The sequence below is a fragment of the Rhagoletis zephyria genome, unplaced genomic scaffold (genome assembly GCF_001687245.7).
Source record: "Rhagoletis zephyria isolate East Lansing unplaced genomic scaffold, Rhagoletis_zephyria_1.1 Rzeph_scaffold_00887, whole genome shotgun sequence".
In the NCBI taxonomy this organism is placed as follows: domain Eukaryota; kingdom Metazoa; phylum Arthropoda; class Insecta; order Diptera; family Tephritidae; genus Rhagoletis; species Rhagoletis zephyria.
Genome location: NW_016157971.1, coordinates 1 through 12176, shown reverse-complemented (window position 1 = coordinate 12176; position 12176 = coordinate 1).

Here is a 12176-nt window from a genome sequence, read left to right as displayed (position 1 = left end):
TGAGACACGTGGACGCGCTCAGTAGGGTTCAGTGTATGATCATAGAAGATTTATTGAGACATCGACTTAGAGAGGCACAGTTGAGAGATGCGTGGACAAGGGCAGTCCGTAAGATTTTGGAGACGAACAGCTACGAAGATTTTTATATCTACAACGATATCTTATACAAAGATTCAGCTCGACAGCTGATTGTGGTACCAGCGCAGGTGGAGAGAGAGATAATCGAGATGGCACATCGTCAAGGACATTTTTCTGTGAACAAGACTAAAGATTGCATTGAGAAGGATTTCTACATACCTCGCATAGAGTCAACGGTTGCGGAAATTGTAAATTGCTGCGTAGCATGTATCGTAGTGAATTCGAAATCGGGCAAAAAATATGGCTTTTTAGCACCTATAGACTTTGACTTTTTTGTTGACTTTTCACATAGACCACGTTGGTCCACTCGCGGCGACTCGGAAGCAGTATAACTACATCCTTGTAGTTGTGGATGCGTTTTCAAAGTTCGTGAGGCTCTACCCCACAAAGGATACGGGTACAGATGCGGTAATTGATCGATTGACGAAGCAGGAAGCTACGTTTGGCAACCCCAGGAGGATCATCACTTATAGGGGTTCCGCCTTTACATCGAACGCATTTGAGAATTATTGCAAGGAGAACCAAATACAGCATTTGCTCATCACAACCGGAGTGCCGAGAGGAAACGGTCAGGTGGAAATAATACATAAAGTCGTAATGCCCATGTTGGCAAAGCTGTCCCAAGATAACCCCGATCATTGGTACAAGCACATTGGAAAAGTTCAACAATACATAAAACAACCCTGCTCCGAGAAGCACAAAAATAGCGCCTTTTAAGCTATTGACAGGATGTGACATGAGGATGTCAAAATCACCACCACCAAACGAAATTATCGAAAATTAAGCAATTGAGTCGGTCGAAGCCGATCGCAACGAAGCTCGACAATTAGCCAAGAAGAACATTTCAGCAATTCAAGATGAAAATCGTCGGGTTATAACCGCAAACGCAAGGAGAATGTAAATTACGAAGTTAATGACGTAGTGGCTATTAAGCGCACTCAATTTGGTACGAACTTGAAATTGAAGCAGAAATACTTTGGACCGTATAAGATCGTCGAAAATTCACCTCATGGCCGTTACAAAGTGGAAAAGCTAGATGAAGTAGAAGGACCTAATTCGACTTCAACAGTGGCAGAGTATCTCAAACCATGGCGTCCAGAATTCGGGTCGAATCCAAAGTCAGGAGGGCCGAATGTGGGAGTGACAGACGGACGTAGGACAAGAAGCGGGCGTAACTTTGACATAACGAGAACAAACGAGTGAAAGACAGAGGACGAACTAGACAACCAAACTAACGAGCCACTAACGAACAGTTTGAATTTTGGAACCAACCAGAACGCAAGCCAACGCGACTTTATTGTAACTACGTTTAAGATTGTAATGTTATACATAAACACATTTAATACCGTTTAATATTGTGATTAATGCTGTAAATTCTATTAAATAAGCGTAATCAATAAAGAGGCGCACTACATTCATATATGCATATTTTTACAGGATGTTAATTTAAAAGGCGTTAAATAAATGTATATTTGTTTTAAGCATTCATCGTTTTTGTGAAAGCGTTTAACATTTTTTGTTAGTACATTTTTATTTGATTTGGTAAGTTTTTTTCTGACGTTTGGTACAATTTCGAAAAATTCATTTATCATCTCAGGTCCCTGGACGAAATCTGGAAAAGCCGCTACCGGAGGGGGTCTACATGCTGGACAAAATATCTAGAAATTCGGCTCCAAGCGGCTCCTATGAGTTGAAGGGGGCTGCATACGGTGGAGTGCAATAAGGCCCGCGGAAATAACGCCCAAGGGCTTTATTTCCTAAAAAAAAGAAATAAAGCCCGCGGGCGTTATTGCCTTTTCGAAAAAGAAATTAATAATAATAATAATAGATTGGCGTTTACACATATGTTAGTGTTCCTCCGAGTTGTGGTGTGCACCTTGATGTTGTCACACAAATCGGAGGGACCTACAGTTTTACGCCGACTCCGAACAGCGATTGTACTTTTATGAGAAGCTGTTTTTCATGGGTGAAATACACTCGGAGGTTTGCCATTGCCTACCGAGGGACGACCGCTGTTAAGAAAAAACCTTTTTCTATATATTTTGCGATGTTGCTTTGACCAGGGCTTGAACCCAGGTGTTGATGAGTGAAAGCGCGCACTGCTTACTACTACTCCACTACACCACAGCGGCCGAAAATAAAATAAAACCCGCGGGTTTTATTGCCTTTTGACGGTGGGCATTATTTCTCTTTCGATATGGCAATGAAGCCCGAGGGCGTTATTCCTAAAAAATTAAATAAAGCCCGCGGGCTCTTGTCTCCATTTTAGAATATGTACATCCAAACCCCCTGTTCTAAATAAAAACTAACTGATATGATAACACTAAACTAAATATTTATGTATTATTCCGATAATGATCTAGAAATTAGAAGAGTCTATGGTATCCTGGCTGGAAAGGGTCTGCAAAGCCAGTATCAGCTTGCCATATATACCGAAAAGCTGGAAAAGAGTCAAAGTTGTCTTCATTCCCAAACCGGGAAGAAGAAATCACGAAAAAGGAAAAGACTTCCGACCAATAAGTCTTACATCTTTCCTGCTAAAGGTATTGGAAAGACTTTTACACCTACATTTAAAGCGTTTTCTGGGAAATTCCAAACTTTCGATCTCTTGTGAATGTGGCAACATCTGACCACATATGCGAGTGGATCGAACAAATGCTCAGAAACAGGATCATAATTTCAACCATTGGTTCAGTAACGCTATCCCGTTATACAAATAGAGGCACACCCCAAGGGGGAGTTCTGTCTCCGCTACTATGGGTGGTGGTACTGAACGACATTCTACTGGATATCAACAAAGGTGGAGTGAAAGAGTAGCATATGCAGATGATGTAGTGGTGGCGGTATCAGGTCGTTTCCTCTCAACGATTAGTGAAATCCTAGAGGGAGCTTTGCTCTGGCTAAACACCTGGGCTACAAAAAGTGGAGTGGGTGTCAACCTAGCAAGACCGACAAAAATACCACAATTCAGGCTTCCCTCTCTTAATGGAACGACTCTCACATTGTCCTCCGGGGCTAAATACTTGGGTGTCGTATTAGACACCAAACTGGGGATTAAAGCCAAAGCTTGTCCTCTGGATGTACACGGCTATCATACGACCAATACTAACGTACGTGGCGTTAGTTTGGTGGCCAACACTAGATAAACAATACAACGTCAGGAAATTAGGCAGTATACAAAGAGCAGCTTGCGCAGGTGCTACAGGAACAATTAAGTCATGTCCATCTGGTGCGTTTAATGTGATGCTGCATCAATTGCCCATAGAACTAGATATCCGCGAAACTGCTGCGTCTTCGGCAGTCAGACTGAAAAAGTCAGGCTGCTGGTGGGCGATGCAGCATGGCCATAGTGGTATTCTTGACAAGTTTATCGAATCAAGGAAACAATCAGATTATATACCTTCTACGACAGATTTCAGCAAAAACTTTCAGGTGAAGTTTCCTTCAAGACGGGATTGGAGTAGGGGCAGGATAGTCGAGGAGAATTCTACTGAAATCTATACTGACGGGTCCAAAATGGACTGCGGTGTGGGTGCGGGGGTGTTCTCTGAAACGCTGAATGACTCTCTCTCGTTTCAACTACCCAACTTTGCTAGCATCTTCCAAACAGAAGTACTGGGCATCGAAAGGGCCTGTAAAGCAATAGAGAGGAACTGCGTAGGTGTACGAAAAGCATACATTTTCTCAGATAGTCAAGCGGAACTTGCCTCACCGGTAACAAAATCCAAAACAGTCAGAGATTGCAAATGTGNAACTACCCAACTTTGCTAGCATCTTCCAAACAGAAGTACTGGGCATCGAAAGGGCCTGTAAAGCAATAGAGAGGAACTGCGTAGGTGTACGAAAAGCATACATTTTCTCAGATAGTCAAGCGGAACTTGCCTCACCGGTAACAAAATCCAAAACAGTCAGAGATTGCAAATGTGAATTAAGCTCGTCGGCCGAGTTAATAGACATCACTCTCAGCTGGGTTCCCAGCCATAGGAACGTGCAAGGAAATGAGAAGGCTGACACTCGGACTCATCAAAAGGGAAGTGCATCTGCAATTCACACGTATGGCTGATACACGTTGGAACATAAGAACTTCTCAAGAGGTCGAGGAAAGATATAGTCAAATTAATAGCCACTATAATGGGACATTGGCCCATTGGTGTACATGCAGCTAAAATGGGCCTTCCGTATAACCTTCGGTACCGTAGCTGCAATCTTGAGGGACACTATCTTTGCGAGTGCCCAGCATTAGCACAAATAAGGCAGAACACACTCGGGAGTTTTTCCATCCAAAATCTTGAGGAGATTTCCAAAGTCACCATTACTAACCTAAATAGATTCATCGGAAAATCCAAATGGTTTGACGAACCAAACGAATCATGAAAGCAGATAAAGTCAAGGTTACCAGAGAAAGTGTCTCAAAATGGTGCTTTCACACTAATTGGGTCCTGGGAATGTACTCAGGTGACGCTTCTGCCAACCAACCAACAATGTATAATTATTATTAAACATCTTTTTATAAAAAAAGTCGTAGGCAGGTGTCATAGCGAATTTAATCAACATTAATTTAAAGTAAAAAACTTCAAGATCCGAGAAGAATTGTGCCAACACTTGAATTTATACCAATTTATGTTCTCCCGCTGTGCGGCATTGTCGAAAATAAGGCAATCGCGTTTATGAACTGTACGCATAGTGTTGCTTTGCAAACTGCGTTTATGAAGTCAGCCTAGCTGTCGAGCACAGCGATTCCCACTATTTGCTAGCTTACAGTAATAATTGTTTCTCAAAATCGGGAGCATATCGATTCCCTCTAAACTTTAAGCCGTTCTCCCAAATAGTTTGAGTCATACAATATTGTGGAATTTTCCCCCAGTTAGGATCCCTGGTGTCGATTCGCTTATTTATCCAGCAACAATAACCACATCAATTTTATCATATCTAAATCATATGCTGCGTTGGGCTTTGTTCGTCGAAATAGTTGCAATTTTACTGATCCCTACACTCTGAAATTACTCTACACGTCTTTTGTTCGTCCATAGCTTGAATACGCAGAACTCATCTGGAGACCTCATCATAAATTTGCCATCGATAGAATTGAGCGTATTCAAAAAGTTTTCCTTAAATATGCCCTTTCTTCCCTCAATTTCTCCACTCTCATCCCTCCGTACAATTCCCGCCTCCTTTTGATTAACCTTAAGTCCCTCGAAAGCAGAAGGACTATTCTTTCCTTGACTTTTGTGCGTGGCTTGGTAAGTGGTGAAATTGATTGCCCCGCATTACTGCTTGCTATTCAATTTCTTATTCCTGCGAGAACACTTCGTTTTAATCTTCCCTTTTACCTCAAGGCCCTCAGTACGAATTACGCAAGAAACGCCCCGTTAGTGCGTGCACTTCGAGAACTCAACGAGATTTCGAATTCTATTTTGCTTGATTTTTCTTTGCCCAAGAATATATTTTGTAGTTTATTGAATTCGGTTTTATTTTAGTGCCTTCTGCACTTTAGTTCTCTGTATCGTTTTAGTCAGTTAGAACCTTTGTAGTTTATTGACTTTTGAAATAAGTAAATAAATAAATAAACATTCAATAGTGCATAGAGGCAATGAGTGGCGAAGTAGTGCTAGGTAAACACATAATTTGTCACTCCTCTTCAACCCCTTAATTCCACGAACTTATTGACTTCCCCTCGTAGGTATATTTTGCTGCTGAGGTCTTTGAGGCCGTCACACCGATATACAATTTATTTTTATCCTCCAGTAACTACGTTATTGAACTCCCAGCGGGCCTGGTGTTACAAATATTTCTTTGATTCTTCTTCTTCTAGGACTTATGGAACAAGGGTAGATATTACAGCTAATGTATGTATATGAATATGTACTTACGAAACACAAAAGGTATACCGCCACGAATAGCTTTTTTCCCATCAAACGACGCAAGTTTACTGCAAATAAAAACAAAACAAATATGTAATTTATTCACTATACATACGTATTTTGTTGAAAAACATAGAGTACAGAAAATTTGGTAACAAATATTATAAAGGGTGTTTGCCAAACGGTTCAATGGGGTATAGTAGGCGCAGTCTGTTATATATGTGTTCACGGCACGGCGCAGGATTCGAGTTATTTCTAAAGCATCTATTTGTGGTCCGATTTGGTTAATGTTTCGAATATACAGTGAGTGTCAGCGGAAATCGTACAATAATTTTTTATATTTTTGGAAATATTTTGTTTTATTTAAATTTTATTAATTTTTCATAAAAATATAGTTCGCACTACAACAAAACCCATATAACCCAAGTTTCTGACTGTAACAATTAAAAAAATCATCAAAAGTTTCATTAAGTTCCTCAAATTTTATTCACAATTTTTATAATTTTTTTAGGTATGCAGTTTTATTATTCAAATTCATTTCAAAGTGCAAATTTGAAGTGTCTACAAAATACCGTTGATTTGTAGTAATTTCGTTGTTGACGGTGTTGCGAACTTTCTACCGTATGAAATAGCATGCGATCATTCGTGATATGGAAGAAAATGCGCAAGGCAAACTTTTTCCAACTTTTTAATCTGAATCTTTACAACATTTTTGGTATGCAGTTTTCTAGCCCATACAATTTTAGTCTAATGAAGTGCAAGTTTCAACTAGCTAAAAAATCGCGCTGATTTTTGATAAGTGCTTTTTGGAGACTACTTTTCCGTTTTATTTTATGTAAAATTAATTTTCAAATGGCGTTAATTTCTTTAAATTTTGTTGCTTACGGTCTCCCGCATTTTGTTACATAAGAATTTCATGCTTATATGGAAAAAAGGCACCCTTATATGGAAATTCGTCACCAAAAGAAATTCTCAGAAATCAGCGGGTTTTTTAGCCGTTTGAAACTTGCACTTCATTAGACTAAACTTGCATACTCAAAAATATTCTAAAGAATCAGATTAAAAATTTTGTATAAAGCTTATAACTGTGATTTATGTGGTTTTTGTTAAAGCTTTAACGGTATCTTTTACAAAAAAAAATACAAAACAATTAGCTCGAAAAACATTACGAATATTTAAAAAACATCAAAACGTGGTCATTTGTTTGAATCTCGTATAACTGCGTACTTAGCTTTTCTCTCTGACGTCAGGATTTTTTAAAAGGACTTTGGAATTAAAAAAATATGTTAATAAGTTATTTAAAAAATTCTGTGCAATGTAGTATAAAGATAAGGGTATAAAATAAAAGAAAAATTCTGTAGAATTATAACAGAATAAATTTGTTGGTGCATAAAGACGAATGGGTATGGAAGTCCTTTAAAAATTTTGTCCTTAAAAATCCTTGAAAATTTGCAATATTTATTTTTGAAAAAATGATTGTTTGAGGACTAATATATATACATACGACCCCATCATCGAATTTCGTCCTGCAAACTTTACTAACTTGAAAAGATAAAATTTATTAAAAGCGCATTTTCAATACCTATTCGTCCTTGTAAACCAAAAAACTTTATTGTATTTTTAAATTCAACAGAATGTTCTTTTTCATTTGGTACCCATACACTACATTGCACTAATTTAATTAAATAATTTTTTGAATTAATCATATCTTTAGAATTTCAAAGTCCTTTGAAAAAAAATCCTGACGTCAGAGTAAAAAACTAAAAACGCAGTTTTACTGTATTTGGCCCATATAGTATATCGATTCTTTCGTGCGTTCTGAAATTTTTTTGTTTTTGTGGCACCGTGTTATTCATAGTTTTGAAATATATTTCATGAAAGCAAAAAAATAAAAATAGTTGACATCACTTTCTTTTTTAAACACCTAGGATATCAGTGACCATTATAAAGGGCCCTGAGTGACAACAAAGCTCAAAGCTTTACAAATTTGTTGATGTGATTTTTGAAATTAACGATACAAAATTAGCCGGTATACATATTTTAAAATTTTTAGAATCAGCGATTGAAATGTTACACTGAAAGGGTTAAGAAAGCTTTAGTTCAAAAGTGTGATACTAAATGCCTTTCACCATAAACGGCGCCAATTTGCTGGGTTGTCAAGCCTCTAGCAGAACAAGATTAATTGTTGTCTTTCACAAAGTTCTTTAAATAAATCTTCAAATAAATACTGAAGTATATTTACGAATGTCACGTTTTATTATATGCTTAAATTTAATTTCTTAATTTTAGTAAGTGTTTCTTTACTCCATAAAAATTAAAATTTTGGGAAATCAAGTTTGAATTTTTTTATGAGACTTAACTCTGCATTCATGTAATTGACATTGTAAAATATTTATGGCCCAATTATATATGGCGACTGGGGTCTAGTTGCTGGTCTAGTCGCTGTGGCTACCAGTATAGTACTTTGTATTATGTATAGCGATTAATCTCAGAACACAGAAAAACGCAGACAACGGCCGAATTTACTTTTTTTATGACATGTACATTTCAACTTTGCTCCAATGTGTTTAACAATTTATGTAAACAAATAACAAAATCCTCATAAGCGGGAAACAGAAAATTGCGCTACGAGACTCAGTAGCCGACAATCGTAGCCAGTAGCCATGCGTAATGCAAATTTTACTATATGGTTGCCCATCGGCTATCAGTCGCCATACATAATTGGGCCCTTAGTTTCGGTGAACGCATGGTATTCTGGGTTTTGGTATAACATAGGACATCCAAAGGTTAATCAAGTCAACCCAATAACTTAAAATGGATAAATTTGCACATTCATGCTTCTGGTAAAAGGGCGACGATATGTATTTACTTCACATTTGTTAATTTTTTATACGCCTGTCCTACGATATGTAGTAAGAAAATAGTAGTCATATTTTGACACCTGAGTGAAAGATCGACCTATCTCAGCAGCCAGTTCGAAAACGCCCTATATCAGAAAACTTTTCAAGAACGCCCTTCTTCAGAATTTGATTGAAGAACACCCTATTTCAGAATTTTATTAAAAAACACCCTATCCCAGAATTTGGTTTAAGAAGGCCCTATTTCAGATTTTGGTTCAAAAACGCCCTATATCAAATGAAAATGTATTGAAAATGTGCTGAGATGGGGCGTTTATGAATCGGCAGCTGAGTTAGGGCGCTTTTGAACCGAATTATGAGATAGAACGTTCTTGAAATGTTTTCTAAAATAGGGCTTCTTCGAATTGGCTGCCGAGATATGTCGATCTTCCACGCAGGTATCGATTTTCAGTTAATATTCCTCTATTTGCATGAAAACAAGTAAAAAAATGTAAGTTTAGTACTTCACTCTACTTACTAAACTAAATTTATATTTGGCTATTAGTTAAGATTGTCTTTTCAAATGGAACCATCTAGTTTACACATATCGTCGGAAATTTGGAAGGAAATATATTCAGGAAAAATTTTGCCGGTAGGTGGCCCGGGGTGGGGGGGTCGATATACATAAGAACATATATTTTGAAAGCCATTCGCCCCTCATTCCAACCCCTAATTCAATGTTTGATAGTAACCTAATAACTTTTTCCTTAATCAGCACTAAATTTACAATTAAATAAATTTTGTACCGATATCATGTTTTGCCTTTGAGATACAGCAAATAGAAAAGCGAAAGCTTTTCGATTGTTTGAACATGCTGAACTTCGCTCCTTATTCTAGAGTCCGACTGATTAATCGGCATCGGCATCGGCTAGTATCGGTACAAAATTGAGCATCGGCATCGGGCTTTTTTCGCCGATTCTTTGCCTATTATTTGGAATTTCTTTTCATATGTTCAGGTGAAGCGACAGACAACAGCCAACATCAAAAAAACATTTGCAGACAGCTCACAAAAGTGAATTTTTTTGGTTGAAGGTGTTTCACGTTTTTTCCATTCAAAAGTATGTTCGACAATTTCCTTTTATATGAAGGACACTGCCAGCAAAAAAAATTGCTAAAAATTAACGAGATTTTATAGCAGCTTTAAACTTGCACTTCATTATACTAGAATTAAATGGTCTACAAAACTGCATACCAAAACACTGATTAAAAAGTTTGAAATTTTGGTAAAAATAAGAAGAATTTTTCTGGTTTTTGTACAATGTCTGAAATCTGAATTTATATGGTGTTTGTTGTATACCATCTAGACTTTTATAAAAAAAGAATAAACACTACATAAACAAAAGACAAATGCCAAATGCCAAAACCGGTCAAAATATCGCAATTCTTTTATTTTGTGGACACTATATGTATGTACATACCAGGGATGTTTCGAATGTCATATTTTTCACATTGGAGAATGCGAATGTGCCAATGCGAACGTTAGGAATGACATTAAAAAAGCTATAATCAACTTAAGTTATCGTTTTAACTACTTAAAAATTTTGTAAATTATTAGAACATTCAACGAGTCCTTAACCTATACAGCGTTTTAATGTAATAGTCAAAGTTCAAAAGGGGCATATTGTGGCGAATACTGCGGCAACACAAAGCGAACAACGAGAAACAGGCAGAATGTTCGAGGAATGACGTAGAATGTTCCACAAAGAAAAACGTCAAGTTGGATGAACACTGCGAACAGCGAGAGAAAGAGAATGAGCGATAAACTTCAGAACGTTCTAGAGTTGCCATGAGTGTGAGCGCAGGTATATAAGGGCGCCACCAGACACCGGAGTGAGTTACAAGTCAGCAAGCTACAAATAAAGCAGAGAAGTGAGTTGCGAATAAGCAAGCTAACGGGTGATTTTTTTGAGGTTAGGATTTTCATGCATTAGTATTTGACAGATCACGTGGGATTTCAGACATGGTGTCAAAGAGAAAGATGCTCAGTATGCTTTGACATTTCATCATGAATAGACTTACTAACGAGCAACGCTTGCAAATCATTGAATTTTATTNGGGCAGGAAGGACATTATGCCAGGCGATGTCGCAACGCACGGAAGATATTCTGTTGGGAGTGCGGTCGGGCCAATGTCCGCACGATCGAATGCTGTCGCCGGCGTCAGGGAAACGGCGGAGGGCTCCACCAAGGACAAGGCGCGGTGAGCCCACCGAACCCAGCGCCAAGACACCCATAACCATGCGTCAGGATCACGGTCGACTGTACGCCCTAGTCCACTTGGGTGGGGAGCTAGTCGAGGCCGTCATCGATACCGGTGCCTCGAATAGTTTCATATCCACCACCTTAGCGGAGTACATGGCAANTTCAGAACGTTCTAGAGTTGCCATGAGCGCGTGCGCAGGTATATAAGGGCGCCACCAGACACCGGAGTGAGTTACAAGTCAGCAAGCTACAAATAAAGCAGAGAAGTGAGTTGCGAATAAGCAAGCTAACGGGTGATTTTTTTGAGGTTAGGATTTTCATGCATTAGTATTTGACAGATCNTAAGCAAGCTATAAGCTTAATTGTGTTAACAAGTTTAGTAAAGCGTTGTTATTGCTTTAAGTTTGTTTACTGTATAAGGGAGTATTGTAAATTGTTTGTTGTAAATAAGGCTAGTTGTACTACAATTTGGTCATCGTTAGGGGAAATGTTTAGCTATTTGTACAACGATTGAGGGGTGTGGGCCCCACAAATCCCCCTAGACGAAAGAGGGTTGACGCCGCTTTATGAAAAGTCATCCCTCCCCCCCAACCCCTCCCACAGACCTCTGGGGAGCTGATTGAAAATAGGGGAATTTTAGATTTTTTGCAAGGAAAAACAAAGTTAAACNGAGCATGGGAGCTGTAGTATCCTGTGGCGGTCAACAAGTTGTACTCACCTAACCGACTACACAGCCGGCACCATCCGCTACCTCACAAACCACGGAGGATAACACCTCACTCGCAGTAAGTAATACCATCCCGCCGAGGACGGCTAAGAGGAAGCACCGAAGGAAGGGCAGATCCAGGAGCGAGAAGGTCAATAGAGTCGACCATGATGAACCCAGTGGAAACGTCGATAAGCGCACCTCCGCGGAGATGTCACACAGTAACCATACAGGTGAGGCAACACGAATACGCGACTTCCTAGCGGAAGAGCTACAGAAGTTTGAAACCATGAGCGGAGTGGNTCACACAGTAACCATACAGGTGAGGCAACACGAATACGCGACTTCCTAGCGGAAGAGCTACAGAAGTTTG